Source organism: Camelus ferus, unplaced genomic scaffold (assembly GCF_009834535.1).
Source record: "Camelus ferus isolate YT-003-E unplaced genomic scaffold, BCGSAC_Cfer_1.0 contig1163, whole genome shotgun sequence".
In the NCBI taxonomy this organism is placed as follows: Eukaryota; Metazoa; Chordata; class Mammalia; order Artiodactyla; family Camelidae; genus Camelus; species Camelus ferus.
In genome coordinates this window covers 38081-56681 of record NW_022587718.1, presented here as the reverse complement: position 1 = coordinate 56681, position 18601 = coordinate 38081, and the positions used below count along the sequence as shown (strand labels likewise).

At 31.8% G+C, this 18601-nt stretch overlaps 1 pseudogene; it reads right to left on the bottom strand.

Moving 5' to 3' along the window:
- Positions 1–7909: 7909 nt before the first annotated feature.
- On the bottom strand, positions 7910–9632 carry LOC116662467 (annotated as a pseudogene).
- Positions 9633–18601: the final 8969 nt, after the last annotated feature.

Sequence of the window (18601 nt, the reverse complement as noted above, 5' to 3'; positions counted from 1 at the left end):
AGATTTATAACAAAAACTGGAATTGCTGCAACATATAATGCTTCTATTTCTAGTTTTCTGAGCACTGTCCACACTTTTATAATAGTAGATGCATCAATTTATATTTCCACCCACTGTTTACCTGGGTTCTCTTTTTCAACATTCTTATTAATGTTTGTCTCTTGTAGACTTTATATTAATTGCCATTTTGTTTGCTGAGAAATTATATTTCATTCTGGTTTTGATTTATATTTTCATAATGAATAGCAATGTTATGTATGTTTTTATGTGCATGAAAATCATCCACAAGTTTCTTTTTGAAAAGTTTCCATGAAGATCCTTCAACTATTTTTAAGTTGGGGTCTTTGTTTTTTAAATATTATTCTAATATGCTATTCATATATTATGGATATTAACAACTTTTTTGTCTCATTGTCTGAAATTTTTCCTTCTATTCTGTGTGTTGTCATATGTCTTGTTGAAGGTTTCCTTTCCTCTGCAAAATGTTTTGCACTTCACATTGATAGAAGAAGCAGAATCCCTGTATCACATAGTACATCTATTTCTTCCTCACTAAACTAAAAAGTGTTACACTTAGTTTATTATATTTTTTAAATACGAGACACATGAAAAATAAATATTTTAAAGATTTACCTTAGAGTCAGTTCTGCTCATGTTCTTGGTCAGAAATTGTGTAGTTTCAGGTTTTACATTTAAGAAATTAATCCATTTGTATCTTAGTTTGTATACTATGGAAGGAAGTGCTAATACATCTTCCTTTTACATGTACTGTACAGTTTACCCAGAACTAATTTTTGAAGAGACTGCCTTTTTTCCATTGTATACTCTTGCCTCCTTCATTGTAGACTAATTGACCATAAGTGTGTGGGTTTATTTTAGGAATCTCTATTTTGTTCCATTGATCTATGTGTCTCTTTTAGTTCCATAGTTTGATGTTTTGACTACTGTTACTTTGTAGTATGTTCTAAAGTCAGGGAGGATAATGCCCACAGCTTTGTTCATTTTTCAAAGAATATTTCAGAAAATTTGGGTCTTACATGTTTTTGTATAAATATTATTAATTGTCTCCTTGTTTGGTGAAGAAACTTATGGATTCTGTGAGACTACAAATTTACTAAAAGAAAAAAACTGAGAAAAATATTAAAATGTGGAGGATAAATCATACAATATTAAACAACCAATGGATTTCTGTATAAATCAAAGAAAAAATATATAAAGAAATATGACAACAAAAACAAAGTTCATGGGGTATAGCAAAAGCAGTATTAATAGGGAAGTTTATAGCAAAATAATCCTACTTATGCAAATAAGAACTATCTCTCTCTTATAACATAAGCTTACAACCAAAGATGTAACAAAACAATAAAAAAACTAGTTAGTAGAAGAAAAGACACCTGAAAGTTCAGAACATAAATAAATAAAGATTAAAAACAGACACATTTAAACAATCTAAATAATGGTTTTTGAAAAATAAATAAAATTCATAACCTGTAAACAGACTCATGAGCAAAAAAAGAATACAGATTAATAAGCTCAGAAATGAATGGGAAGTTAAGGCCTATATCACAGAAATACAAAGCATCATAAGAGGATACAACAAATTATATGCCAATAAAATGGAAACCCTAGAAGAAATGGACAAATTCTAAGAAAGACATAATCTCCAGTATGGAATGAGAAATAGAAAATATGAACTGATTTTCACTAAAGAAATTGAATAAGTAATTAAACAAAATCTCCCAAGAAGCAAAATTCCAGTCCTAGACACCTTCACAGGTGACTTGTGCCAAACATTTAGGGAAGAGCTATCACCTATACTTCTCAGAGTATTCCAAAAATTTGCAGACGAAGGAAGGCTTCATATGCTAACTTTCTATATCGCACTACTACTAAAACTGGAACAAATACCTCAAAAAAATTACAGGTTAAATATTACTGATAAGCATATATGCCAAAATCATCACTAAAATGTTAGCAAGCCAAACAATACATTAAAAGGATTATACAATATGATTAAGTCCATTTTATTCCAGGGAAGCCAAACTGATTCAATACATACAAATTAATCAATATGATACACCACACTAACAAACTGAAGAATAAAAATTATATGGTCACCTCAAAAGAATCATAAAATGTTTTGACAATTCAGTATCTATTTATGATTATATTTCCCCTCAAATTGGGCATGAGGAAACATAACTTAACACTGTTAAGGTCATATGTGACAAGAACTCAGCTAACATGACACTCACTGATGAAAAGCTGAAAGCATCTCCTGTAAGAGCAGAAAGATGACAAGAATGCTCTCTTACAACTTTTATTCAATATAGTATTGGAAATTCCAGCCATACCTATACAAAATAAAAGTAAATAAAATATAGCTATTTAAGAAAACGAGTAAAAGTATCTGTTTGCAGAGGACATACTTTAAACAGAAATCCTATAGATGGCATGAGAAAACTACTAGGGCTTATCAATGCATTTGGTAAAATTTCAGAATGGAAAATTAATATACAGAAATCTTGCATTTCTACACACTAAGAAGCTAACAGATAGAGTAAGTGAGGGAACTCTCTCATTTAGAGTTGCATTACAAAAAATAAAATATCTAGAAATTTATCCAACCAAGGAGGTATAAGACATGTACACAGAAATCTATAAAATATTTAGAAAAGTAATTGAAGATGATGCAAATACATGAAAGGATATACCGTGTTCAATGATTAAGAAAAATTATTGTTTAAATGACAGTAATAACCAAGAAAATACACAAATTAAATTTGGTGCCTATCAAAATACCAAGGGCATTTTCAGAAACGAACAATAAATAATTCTAAAACTTACATGTAATCACAAAAGGGTTGAAATCATTAAAAAAGAGAAAAAGAAAAAAATGCAAACAAACAAACAAAAAAACTACGTTGAGAAAGAGCAAAGAGGATGTATCACTGTCCCTGATTTTAAACTATAATACAAATCTATGGTAATAAAAACAATATGGTACTGGCACAGAACAAACAGAATAATGGAACACAACAGAGTGCCTAAAAATGAAATCAGAAAATATATTTATGTAGCCCATTACAAAAATTGAATATACAGTGGGGGAAATATAAACCACAGGCACATGTAAACATGCAACATCACTAACCATCAGAAAAATGCAAGTCCAAAACACAATGAGATTTTATGTCAGTGTTGTCAAAAACTCTATTATCAAAAAGATAACAAATATAAGGGTTGGTGCGGATGTAAGAAAAACAACCCTGATGCACTGCTGGAGTGAATGTAAATTTCTGCTGCCACTGTGGAAAAGAGAAAGGAGTTTTATCTAAAAATTAAAAGTGAAATATGATCCAAAAATTTCATATATGGATACTTATTCCAAGAGATAAAAACTCTAATCAGAAAAGATAAATTCAAACCTATATTCACTGCAGCATAATTTACAATACCCAGGATATAGAAGCATATTACTTACTCATCAGTAGATGATGGATAAAGAAGTGCATTTATAGTATATATATCTATCCAACTATTAACTACAGATTTATCTTTATTTATACATAGATAGATAGAGAGAGAGATAGATAGATAGATAGATAGATAGATAGATAGATAGATAGATAGATAGATAGATGATAGATGATAGATAGATAGATATATACAAGCACACACACACATAAAAATACAATGGGTTATAACTAAGCTATTAAAAGAATAAATTCTTGTCATTTGCACAAATTTTTAGAACAATAGTGTAATATGCTAAGTGAAATAAAACAGAGATAGACAAATGTTAATGATTTTACTCATATTTGGAATTTAAAACAAATGTACATAAAAAAACAGAAAAGTAGTTATAGATATAGAAAGGAACAGGTTGTTCACAAAAAGGAGGGAAATAGGGTGAGGAAATACAAATAGTTGAGGAAACTTAAGAGTGAAAATTTTCCAGTTGCAAATTAAATGAGTAAAAGACAATATGTGTACTGTATGGGGAATACTCAATAACTGAAATATCTTTAAATAGCAACATATCATAACTAGATTTATTCTGGTGATCAGATTGAAATGTATAAAAGATAGTAAAGAGTATGTTGCATAAGAGAAACAAACATAGTGTTATAGATTAAAGTACACTTCAAAACAAACAAAAATAATAATAGAAAAAAATCAGATTTGTAGTTAACAGAGGCAGGGTTTGGGAAGGGAGAATTAGATTAATACACTGAAAACTTACAAGCCTTCAGGGATAAAATAAACGTGTTCAAGTGAGGCCACATTGTAACATATAAGTACAATTAATACTGATTTATGTTATATATGAATGTTGTTAAGGGAGGAGACACTAAGGGATCTCATCACAAATAAAAACCAAATTGTATATCTTTAAAAATGTATCTAAATTAGATAATGATCTCTCCCTAAATTTGCTATGATAATTATTTCATGATACATGTAAATCAAATCAATTTCCTGTGCACCTAAACTTACACAATGTTTCACGCCAATTATATCTCAATAAAAGTGGAAGAAAAATGGAAAAGCAATGATAATTTTTTCCATGCCATTTCTCATGATTGTTTTTGCAGCAAGTAACCTTGAGTCATGATGTATTTATCCGAGGTAAAGATACTAATAAATAAGTGATTCTAATAAATAATACATAAAGATACTAATAAAATTAGTGTATTCCCATGCCTTAAACTTTCTACATGATAACAGCCCACTGCTTCTGTAGGCATCAAAATTTCACTCTGTGTATTCATCTGAGATTAGGGAATGGATACAAAAGTTCATCGTGTCTGCTTTTGCTGTGAGTGATAAAGTTCACTGTCTCTGACCGAGGACTCATCCCCCGACAGCATCTACAAGAAAAGAATGTGCTCTGTTGTGAAATATCACAGCATGGTTAAATTTCAGAACTCCTACACTTCTTAACTGTTTGGCAATGGGAATGCAATACTGACAAAGACTTGATTTTGGATAACAATTTGGTGTTTTCTCATGGTTGCAAGAGGGGATGTGAGGATAATCCCTAGATCCACAACAAACATTCTTGCTAAAGTGCTGGGCAAAGAAGTGTAAAGTTTCTGCATTATTAGGACTGAGGACTGCTTTCAAAATGATGACTATGCTCACTTTACTCCAGGTAGACCAAGGAAAGAAATGATATTGCAATTTCTATGTGAATGGGAATGAGTCATTGGTTCAGTCTCTATAAATAAGTCAAGGGGTATTCAAAGCCAAAATAAGAATTGTCAACAATGAGAATTAAAAGAAAAAAAAAATCTTAGACATAAGCTTAAGTTAAAAAGGAGACACAGTCCTGTGCTGAGCTTTGGGGTCTGGAGAATATATATACATCAGGCCAATTGAAGGATTCAGTGGCTTGGCCTTAGCATCAACTCGGGATTCAGTGAACAGGTAACAAGTAGTATACTGGGAGAAATATAATCTACCTCTCCGTGATATGAAGAAAATCTGGTGGCTCAATGAAACTCTTAAATCACAGATATCCTGCCAGATGCAGGAAAATAATTCACTGATGACTCAACTAAGACAACCTTAGTTTCTGCTTAACATTCCATCTTCACACACACACAAATAGTGGTATACAGATTTGTAGTATTTAGTGGGAAGAATTCAGTGGGCAGAGCTCAGAGAATAGATATCAAAGCACCAGCCAACTTTTGTACTTTTGCCAATAGTCTAGCTTTCCATGTAGAAAACTACAGATGGACAAACAAACAATACTCTTCTTTAGGATTTGCAATTTTGAAAGTAAACTGTAGCTTTTGACTTATCAGTATAAAACTTGTTAAGATGATCAGTGTAAGATATACTGTCTGATAAGAGAGCTGGAAACTAGCTGCTGAACCAGCCCATCTGAACCCCAGACTGCTAATGTAAACAACAACATAGCCACCAGTAGCGTTGAGCTGGCAAACTTAAAAGCTACATCTTTCTGTTGTAGGAACAACCACTGCTGTCCAGAAAAAGTTCTCCTGCAGCAAGTGGGCTATTTTCTTCTCTTGGTAAAGGTCATATTGGTGGGATGTGGCTAGAGCTTACCTTGGTCCATTTACCCATTCTCCAGATTATCAAAATCTTTCTTCACAAATGGTGACATATTTTCAGGAGTCAATATTGCCCTTACAGTCTTATTAGCTGACACTGGCTGCATGATTTTGAGCAGAAGACTTAGGCTCTCTGAGCTTGCCTATAATTTTTCCAGCATTTCAGGGCTTTTCACATTCTGAAAACGCTTCATCTTTTATTTTAAATTAATGGGAAATAGTCAACGTCTTCCATGAATATTTTATATTTCAAACTATCTGCAGAAATTTGGTATTCTTGCATTTGGACAAATTTTTAATTCTACCACCCTAAACTCCTTCTAGTCCACACATTTTAGATTGCAATAAGGTTACTGATTATGACCACCCCAAGTAAGGGGCTAGCAACTCTTACATATATACTTTGTGAAGGTTAGAAGCGGCACAAGTTATGTGTGCTGTATAAAACTACTTTAAATATTTGCAATATCACTGTCCCTTCTGGACAAAGCTCTGATTCTAAGCAGTAAATTAATTAGAAGGCAGTATATTTATTGGTATGGGGATGAGAATCAGTTATTTTGGGTTAGGTGGGTGATGAAGAGACAGGAAAATATCCAGAAAATGAGAGTGGAATGCTTTAGGCCTCTGGAGGCATGAATTAAGAAGAAAATAATTCTTTGTCTCCTGTACCTACCTCCACTTACTGTCTTGAGTGACTAGTCCTTGGTCTATGAAAAGAGATAGTTTGTGGTGAAGAGTAAAGACCATAATGAAATAGTTTCAAATCCATGAGAGTTTTTTTGTTTCAGAAAGTAAATTTTGCTTAAAATCAACATGTATTTTTCATTCACTAAATACTAAAATGCATACTATGGCATGTTCTGCACTTAATGTGCTGGTACCCAAGTTAGACAAGGAAAGGGGATAGACAGAAAACAAGTGGAGGAGGTGGTTTCTGTGATGAGACTGGGAAAGTCTAAGTAGGTAAAAGGAAGATATCCTAAGTCCAAGGATGAGCTGGAGCAAAAGTTTTGAGTTTGGAGTTTACATGGTTGACAAGCATTTGCCTGGATATATCTCCAGATACAGTGAAACATAAAGATATGCCAAGATAGTCAGATGCCAGATCTATAAATAAATGACTAAATTATGTTGAGTTTCTGGGCTTATAGTTGGAAAGGCATTAATTGCTACCCTGAGGACATAAGCTTGTCTTTGTCTGCGACATAAAAGCAACATAAATTATTCACCAGAAAGTATAGTGTAGACTCTTGAGGGGAGGAAATGAAAGCACCTATTGGAATGCTTTGAGAACAGCACAAAGAAGACCATAGATTAAATTACTTTTTAAATTCTACCACATGATGAATGTGCCATCTGTGACTACATCATGTGACCTTTATGATTCCAGGGATGACATAATAGAGACCATGATCCCTGGGCTGGTTCCTGCCTTTATCTCCTGTTCCAACCTATCCCAACAACACTTTTGATACTTTCCAGGATGAACAAGAAGCCACTTAGTACTTTTCCCTCTCTACATATTTTAATCTTTTCCCAATTTCTACCATTTTCTCTTCTTCCTTAAAAGAAATTATTCAAATTTACTCCCATATTGTTCTATCATATGATCATATGAATCAAATATCTCTTTTTTTGTAAATGCTGTTAGTTTCCCATTTTACTCTTAATTTTATTTTAAAAAATTATAAGGAAATTACAGGTACACATGTATGTGTTTTGTTCAAATAAGTAAATTGCAGATATTTGTCGACATTTGCCAACAACAATTATCATCTTTGTAATCATGCATAATCTGGTAGTCCTCAGGCAGATCAGTTTTAATTAGAATGACGTTCATAAACTGCAGTGGTCTGATGAGTTGGCTGTGAAAGATAGGTAGCTGATGTATCAGCTATCACGGGCACTTGAAACAGTGGGTTGCTCTCTGTTTGAAGTTTAGAAAAAGGACCTTCATTTTCCGATAAGTTGAGATATCTATTTGGAAAAGTAGAAGGCTCCAACATCAGTCCAAGTTAATTGCTCTGTATGGGAGATAAGGTGCTGAACTTAGAAGTAGAATTTGTAGATGTAATGAAATTCACAAAATGGCCATTTGCTTCAGTGTAGCTGCTTTGTGAGTGCACGTGGAAATTGTTCAACTGATTTAAAATAGCACGTTGATCGACTGCAATTTGTTCTGGTGGTCTAACTGACATTGCTGACGCAGCAGGAAAATCACCTCTCATCGGGGTAATTATATCACCAATTATGTGGCTATTAGAGGGCTTTCATTTTAGAGGCATGTTTAAATTTGCAGAAGGTAAAAATGCACTTTCTCCTGAAGTGTCAACCACAAAACCAGAATTATGATTATTCAAAATAGCCCCTTCTAAAGTGCTTCTTGTTGAAATCTTGAGCAAATGAAGATACCAGAGAAGCATTTTTAATCCCAACTCTTCTTTTTATTTTCACTAAAAGCTGGGGACAGCCTCGTTGAAAATTTGGATTATGATAGAACTGCAGCTACAAAGGAGAAATATTTTAGTATTACTTTAAACCAAAATACAAGACTACAATAAGTCTAATCTAAAAAACCTCAGATTTCACCCTTACTATACTAACATAATATCATTAAAATATGAACAATGCTGACTAGTTTTTAGAAATTCCTTAATTGGAAAATACACATTTAAATAGTTTAGTCATTAAATTTAAAACGTTAACATTTGCAGTAAATGCGAATGCCCCTTTTTAAAAGCAGCTTTAATACCTTTATTTAGATTTCTGGTAAGATTCATAGTTGCTAGCAAAGTTTCTCATAATCTTGAATACTTAACGCACTGTCCTCATTTTTAAGAAAACATAAAGGCTTTTAGCCTAAGTGGTTTTATACGATTTTCAAAATCTAGCTTTACATTTATATTACCATAGATTGATGAACAAAAAAAAATTATATATAAGTTATCAAGTGGTGACTGAAATTTCTGAATACCTTGCTTAAAAAAGAGACTTCTTTTTCTTCTGCCAGAAAGTCCGCTAGAGAAGCAGATCTTTGAAAATTATGCCGCACTTTACTAAACCCGTAAAGGTTAAGTTGTCTAACTAAACTTTTCATACTTCCAGTTTCAAATATTCTGAAAGGGGCCTTTCTTTCCAAAACTTCCTTCTTAAAGACATCTTCATCGATCACTATGGAAGTTCCATTATCATCCCACCAGATGGATTGGAATTGGTCACTCCCAACCATTTTCCAGAGTTTTCTTGGAAATGTCAGAGAACGAAAATCATTATCTTCATCTGGTTCAGAGACACAATGTGTGTAACATGGTCTTTTTCTCAAGAGTTCTTCACACAATGTCTGAAAAGCATTTTCCTCAATCATAGACCTCAAATCCAAGTCCCCAGAGAATGTTTGATCACACAATAGAGATCTACTGGACTTTCCTGAACCAGTTGGTCCATCTTTAGGAGACACATCTTGAATTTTTGAAGAAACATGTGCCATCTCAAATAACTTTTTCTACAGCTCCTTTTCTAATCTGCATGATTTTTAGCACTGCAGCTTCAAATGCTGCTTTGGCAGGCCTGCAAAATAAACTGCTAGGCCATCACAGTGGTTGTCAACCTGAGTAGCTGTGACATCACAAAATGACTGGTCTCCTAGCAGCACAAGTGTAACATTAAGCCAGTGTTTATGTCTCATTCATCCAGTTAAAATGAAACATATAGGATGTTTTTTTTCAGTGTAATATGCAAATATTATTCCCACAAAATTTTTTAAATAAATTAAATTTGGTGTCTATGAATAAAAACAATCTCCTTCTTTTTGTTCACAAATTTATACCAGATTGGTGAACAGATTATAAATAATGAACTAAATAACTAAAATAATTTTAAAATTTTGGAATTTAAATTGAAATTTGTGTAAAAGCTGTACAAAAAAGTATATCTATTTCATTATCATTTGTAAATAAAATGAAACATTATTTGATTTGGATATGGAAGTAATTATTTATATGTGTGCTTTATATTAAGTAGCTCTATATTCAGAAAATGAGCAGAATAAATATCAGTTTAATTGGTATGCTTATAAATAAATGGTAAATATTTATGAAATAAAATTAGAATAAAATAATCAATCAAATTTAAGAAATCCCAAAGGGGGGAATTTTTTTAAATTGAAAATTAGCATTATAAGGAAAACAAATATAATTTAATATTATTCTTTAAAATTAAAAAAGAGAAAATCTAATTGTATACTTACAAAAGTTTATTTTTGCCATTCTTTCATTCAGAGGTTTTTTAGTCTGTACAAGGAATAAATTTTCTAGTCATCTTTGTAATCCAAACTCTTGTGGCTCCTGTTAAGTGATCCAAAATGATGTTGATAAATAAACTTATGCACAAGATCCTGGGTTTCATATACAGTGCCTCCATTAAGGGGCAAACAAACAAACCAACAAACAAAAAAATAACAGTAAATGTGGTATGTTGTGGAAAAGACCAGCTAAATACATTTTAGGAAGCAATTTGTTTCTCAGTCCTGAAACAGTTGGCATTGTTAGTATAATATGTCATTTTAAGGCAAGTCTTTTGTACTCTAATTTTAAATAATTGCTATGTTTTCTATCAGTAAACTGTAGTAAATCCAGTCCTACCAAAATCTATATTCTTTATTTAGAAATAATTTCCATTAAACATAAGCCAAATTCACAATGAGACATAAAATTTTGAAATAAATAAATGTACACTCATGCTACAATGTACTTTTTTCCTTCAGTATATGTATATTCCATTCTAACTAAATATTAGCAACCTGAATTCATGGCATATTAAAAGAATTATAAACTATAGTTAAGTGGGATTTAGTCTTGATTCATAAATATTATTTCACATTTGCAAATCAATAAATGTGATACCATCACTTAAAAAACAAAGAATACAAAAATAATAATCTCAATAGATGAAGGAAAATTATTGACAGAACTTAACTTGACTTTTTTATGAAAAAATTCTTAACAAATTCGCTCTAGGTAGAATGGAACTAAACATAATAAAAGCCATATACGAAAAAAAACCATGAGTAACATCAAGTTCAATGTTAACATACAGGATTGTTTTCCTCTGGACCAGTAATAAGAAAAAGTAGCTCATTCTCACAAGTCCTAAATTACACTACTAGAAGCCCTAGACAGAACAACTCGTCAAGAAAATAACATAAAAGGCATCCAACTTGTAAAAATCAGTAAAGTTTTAGAGATGACATAATTTCACATAGATAGAAAACTCCATAGACACCTCAAGTGAATTTTAGAAATAATGAACAAACGTATTAAACTTGCCGAATACAAAATCAATATACAAAAATCAGTTGCACATTTATATACTAACAACACATTATCAGAAAGAGAAGTTAGGAAAACAATTGTGTGTTCCATTATATCAAAAAGGATAAAATAGGAATAAGTTTAATAAGTGAAATAAAAGAGCTAAACATAAATCTGTTAGTAACAGGTTCAAAAAATATAAGTAAACAAAATAAATAGAAAGATATTCTGTTCTCAAGGATTGTATGCAATGTGATGAAATATCCTTATCTATCTTTTACATTATCAATCTTTCCAGCACTGCTTATTGAGGAGAATGCTTTTTCATCATTTTATACTCTTGCTTCATTTTCCATTGGTTAATTGATCATACATGTTAGAGATTATATCTGCTTACTTTATTCTCTTCTATTCATTGGTGTCTGTTTTTGAGCCAGTATCATGTTGTTTTAATTATGAAAGCTTTGTAGCATTGTTTAAAATCAGAGAACCTTACACTATTAGACTTAATAACTTTTTCAAAATTATATTGTCAACTCATGATTTTTGTGGTTACATATAAATCTTGAAATTATTTGTTCTATTTAATTGAAAATTTTCATGGGTATTTTGATATGAATCACAATAAATTCACATTGCTTTGGGTAGTATGGGTGTTTAAAACTTATTGTTTCACATCATTAACATAAGAGATCTTTTCATTCTTTGGATCAGTTTTAATTTCCTTCATCATAGTTTTCTATTTTTAATGTATAAGTTTTCACCTTATTTGTTAAATTCATTTCTAGGAATTCTTTACATATATATATAATTATATACATAAAATTTTAAATACATTTCCTACACATATACAGCAGTCAGAAGGCAGTGGCAAGGCATATTCAAAGTCCTGAATGAAAGGAAGCTATAATTTAAGATAATATATCAACCAAGACTATCCCTTGGAATAGAAGGAGAGATAAATAACTTTTACACATGCAAATACTAAAAGAACATAGCAACAACCAAAAAAAAAGAAAGATCATCTCTAAATACAAAAGAAGCAGGATGCTATATAAAGGAGAAAGGCATAATTAGAAAGGCAATAGCTACAATGACTTACAACAGAATAAACATGACATTGTAAAATAGGACATCAAAATATTTAAGGGTCAGAGAGGGAAACAGGACAATACAGAGAATTTTCTTCTTGTTTCTGTTCTCTGTAGAATGGGTTAGAGTTTGTATTACTATCAGTTAAAATAAACAGATATATTACTGCATCCATATACATGCAAAAATGCTAACCATAATTCAAAAGCTTACAATGAACTCAAAAAACCAAAAAGAAACCAAGATAATAAAAGAAAATTATAAAGCCACAGAAAGTAAAAGAAATGAACAAAAAGGAAATACCAAATCAACTGGAAAATGTAGTACAAATTGGAAATAAACACCCGTCTGTCAATAATTATCAAAACTGTTAATAGAATAAGTGCTTCAATCAAAAGATATATATTTTCGGAAGGGATAGTATAACAAGACCATACATTATGAAGCATACAATAGACCCACTTTAGGGAGAGGAACACACATCAATTGAATGTAAGAAGATGGAAAATATATTCCATGCAAATGGACATGACAAGAAAGCAGGAGTAGCAGTACTGATTTCACACAAAATAGAATTTAAAACAAAGGCCATAGAGAAAGATAAACAAGTACATGCTATAATGATTAAGTGATCAATACAAAATTAGGGTATTATACACTTTAAGATAAATGCACTCAATATTAGAGCACCTAAGTAGATAAAGCAAACACTAATAGATAAACAGGGAGAAAATGATGGGAAAACAATCATAGTAGGAGATTATAACACCCCATTACCATCATTGGAGTTGTCTTTCAGACAGAAAATTATTAAGGGAATAAAGACACTAAAAGATAAAATAAAATATTAGGACTTGGTTGATATATACAAAAGAATACATCTCCCCAAAACAAAATATACATTTTTTCCAGTGCACATGGAACATTTTCTAGGAAAGATTATGTACTCAGGCACAGAGGAAGCCTCAAAAATTTAAGAGGATAAAAATTATTTCAAGCATCTTGTCTGAATATAATAGCATGAAACTAGAAATCAATCACAGAAAAACCAGGCAGAAAAAAATGACACCATGTAGACTTAACAACATGATAATAAAACAAGTAGGGGGATGATGAAGTTAAAGAAGAATTTAAAAAATATCTTGAGAAAAATGAAAAAAGAACACTACACAAAATCTATGAAATATACTTAAAGCAGGCTTAAGAGGGAAGTTAATTTTTACAAGGCCCTCCTCAAGTAGAAGAGCAATGTCAAATAAAGAATCTAATGTTGTATGAAAAATAATCATGAAAAGATGAGAAAACAAAAGCAAAAGTCAGCAGAAAGAGGGAAATAATAATGATCAAAGAAGAAAAAATTCATATAGTGATTAAAAAAATAGAAAAAAAATATCAAACTATACTTTGAAACTGTAAAAAAATTGACAAATCTCTGGACAGGATCACCAACAAGAGAAGAGAGAGAACACACGAAATACATGAAATGAAAATGGAGAAACTAAAAAGAGTACAAAAAATTTGCAAAATTTCATAAGGGATGACCATGAACAACTGTATGGAAACAAACTGGATAACCTAGAAGGAGTGGAGAAGTTTCTGGAAACAGTCAGATCACCAATGTTTTGTCAAGAAGAAGTTGACCATTTGAAAAGAGAGATCTCCAGAAATGGAATAGAATTATCAATAAAATAAAAAATCTCTGCAAACAAAAATTCAGAACCAAATACTTTCACTGGGGAATCTGACCAAACATGCAAAGAAAAATCCATACCAGTCTTCCTCAAACTCTTCCAAAAGATTGATATGGAGAGAGTACTCCCAAACTCACACCGTAAGGCCAATATCAACCTGATACCAAAAGCAGACAAAGACACTACCCTAAAAGAAAATTATATGCCAATATCATTGATAAACGTAGATGTAATCGTCCTTAAGAAATTATTAACAAACAGAATCCAACACCATGTAAAAAAAGTTCATACACCATGATCAAGTTAGGATCATCCCAGGAACACAAGGATGGTTTAACACATTGAGCTCAATCAATCAATTGTGATAAACCATATCAACAAAAGAGAGGACAAAAACCACATGATCATCTCAGTAGATGCAGAAAAAGCATTTGATAAAATTTAACACTTATTTTCAATAAAAATACTTATCCTTGTGGGCATAGAGGGACCATTATCAACATAATGAAAGATATTTATGACAAACATATAGCCATCAAATTACTCATGGGTGAAAAACTGAAATCCTTCCCACAAAAATCTAAGACAAGACTAGGTTGCCGATTCTCACAATTTCTATTGAATATAGTCTTGGAAGTCCTAGCCACAACGATCAGGAAAGAAAAAGAAATAAAGTTTTCAGACTGGAAAAGAAGAGGTAAAATTATCACAGTATGCAGACATGACACTATACATAGGAAACTGTAAAAGCCTCACAAAAAAATACTTAGGCTAATAAAGGAACTGGGCAAGGTAGCCAGAATAATGTACAAATATCAATAGCATTTCTTTACACTACCAGTGTATCAACAGGAAAACAAAGTATACAAACAACCACTTTTATAACTGCACCCAAAAGTATAAAATGCTTAGGAATAAATCTGACCAAGGAGGCGAATTCATTATACATGGAGAAATAGAAAACATTGTTGAGGAATTTAAAAAAGATTTGAAGAATTGAAAAGATACCCAATGATCTTATAAAGGAAGAGACAATATTGTTAAAATGCCATATTGCCCAAGGCAATCCACAGATTTAATGTGAGTTCCTATCAAATTATGCAAAACTTCTTTTTAGGACTGGAACAAATGTTCCTAAGATTTATATAGAATCAGAAAAGATTCATAACTTCCAAAGCAATATTGAAGAAAAAGAGGCTGGAGGAATAACCAGCCTGGTCTCCATACACTATTGCAGAGATAGAAGATAATCAAAATGACATGATATTGGAACAGAAACAGGCATGTGGACCAATGGAACAGAATAGAGAGCCTAGGAATAAATCTTCAGGCCTATGCTCAAATAATCTTTGACAAAGTAGCCAAGAATATGACACAGAAAATACCATCGCTTCACCAACTGGTGGGAAAACTGGATAGCAGCATGCAGGGCAACGAAATTAGAACACTCCACTCCATAAACAAGAATAAACTCAAAATGGCTTGAAGACATAAATGTAAGACAAGACACAGTTAATCTCCTAGAAGAAAACATAGGCAAAACTCTGAGATAAATCTCACCAATGATCTCCTAGAACAGCCTACCCATGTAGTGGATATAAGAGCAAAATTAATAAATGGGACCTAATTAAAATTATCAGCTTTTGTACAGCAAAGGGAGCCATAAAACAAAGCAAAATGTCAACCTACAAGATGAAAGAAAATATTTAGAAGTGATGCAACTGGCAAAGTCTTAATTTCCAAAATACAAAGGGTTCATATAACCTAATGATAATAAAAAAAGAAAACAATTCTGAAAATGGGAAGAAACCTTAAATAAACAATTCCCCATAAAAGACATACAAATGTCAAATATATGAAAAATAATTGCTCACTATCATTAAATATCAGAGAAATACAAATCAAAACAGTAATGAAGTATCACCTCACAATAGTTAGAAAGGCCATCATTCAAAAGTCCACAAACAATAAATGCTGGGGTAGCTGTGGAGAAAGGGAACTCTCCTAAACTGTTGGGAAGAATGTAGTTTGGTTCAGTCATTTTGGAAAACTGCATGTGGATTCCTGAAAAGACTGAAAATAGAATTAACATACAATCCAGCAATCCCACTTCTTGGTATATATCAAGGAGAACCCTAATTCAAAAAGACACCTGAACCCAATATTCATAGCAGTGCTATATACAACACCCAAGACATGGAAGCAACATAACTGTCCGTCAACAGATGACAAGATACAGGAGTTGTGGCATATTTACACAATGGAAAAATACTCAGCCATAAAAAATGATAAAACAATGACATTTGCAGCAAAATGGTTTTCCATAAAAAGGGTCATTCTAATTGAAGTAAGCCAGAAAGAGAAAGAAAAATAACACATGACATGACATATAAGGAACATTAAAGAAACGTTGGATAAGGGCACTATGATTTCATCTAAAAAACTGAAACACACTCGCAGCTCTACAAAATATGCTTATGGTTCCTGCAGAAAGGGTCTGGGAGAGGATATATTAGGGAGCTGTACTTTTATACATGTTATTTACTATATATATAAAAATAGATATTTTCAAAGTTCTTTTGTATGACACAGGGTTGTATGTTAAATATCATGAAGTTACTTTAATAGGAACACAAATATAAGCATGAACTGGACACTGTGCTATACACCACAGTTTGACACATTGAAAATAGCAGTAATTCAATGATAAGTAAATGAATAAATAAGTAAATAAGCAAAATAAATAAATTAATAAATAAATTAATAAATAATATTTAATAATAAATATAATACAAAAATTCACACTGCTTAAATTTACACCTCAATAATTTAGGAGAAAAAATTATAAAGAAGATAATTGAATGAATCAGAGTAAGGCAAATAACAACAGAAACAATGGATATGATAAAAAACAAAAAACTTAAGTCTGTTTCTTTTAAACATAAATTGTACAAAGGTTTAGTTTGAATAAGAAAATAAAGACTCAAATATAATTAGAAATTAAAGAGAAGATATTACCACTCATGTTACAGAGATACATAGGATCATAAGAAATTACAACTAGCCAAAATTTGAATGACCTAGAACAAAAGACAAATTCCCAGAAACTTATGTCTTCCAATACTGAATCAAGAAGAAATTAGAAAGTTAAATACAGCAAAAGTGTGCATGAGTAAATCAGAAATCCAAACCTCCCAAAACAGAAATTATTTACAAGATGATTTTATTAGTGAATTCTGTCCTACATTTGAAGACATGTTTCACCAATTCTTCCCCAAGCCTTCCAAGAATTTGAAGGGGTGAAAGATTCCAAACTGGTTTTATGATGCCAGCTTTATTTGCAAAACAAGCTAGAAAGGACATTATATGCAAAGAATAGAATAATATCCTTGATGAAAGTATGTGCCAAAATTCTCAACAAAACACAAGCAAAATGAGTTCAACAACACATTTAATGTATCATACACTATGAGAAAAGGGATTTATCCCTGGGTTTAAGGATAATTCAAAATATTGAAATCAATAAATGTGACATGCCACACTAATAGAATGAGAAATAAAAATCACATAATCATCTGAATAGGTGCAGAAAGATCCTTGTATATGACACAACAACTATTTATGATTCTCCCAACAAATTAAATTAACCCTGTCAATGGCACGATACCATATACACACAAGCACTATGTGGAGAGAAGCGAAGCAGTACTATGTTTAAATGAGAATGGAATGTTTTAGGCCTCTGGAAGCATGAATAAAGAACAAAATAATACTTAGTCTCCTGTATATACCTCCACTTACTGTCTTGAGTGACTAGTCCTTGGGCTATGAAAACAGCTAGTTTGTGGTGAAGAGTAAAGGCCATAACAAAATAGTTTGAAAACCATGAGAGTTTTGTTGTTTCAGAAAGAAGATTTTGCTTAAAGTCAACATGTATTTTTCATTCACTAACACTAAAATGCATCCTGTGCAAGTAATGTGATTACTATGCTGGTATCCAAGTTAGACAAGTAAAGGGGGATAGACAGAAAGCATCTCGAGGAGGAAGTTCCTTTGCTGAAACTGGGAAAGTCTAAGTAGGTTAAAGGAGGATATCCTAATTCCAAGGATGAGCTGGAGACAAAGTTGTGAGGTTGGAGTTAAGATGGTTGACAAGCATTTGCCTGGATGTATCTCCAGATACAGTGAAATATAAAGATATGCCAAGGAAGTCAGATGCCAGATCTATAAAGAAATGACTAAACCATTTTGAGCTTGTGGGCTTAGATTTGGAAAGGCAATAAGAGCCAACCTGAGGATGTAAGCTTGTCTTTGGCTGCAACATAAACGCAACATAAATTTTTCACCAGAAAATGTAGTGTAGAATCTTGAGGGGAGGAAATGAAAGCACCAATTGGAATGCTTTGAGAACAGCACAAAA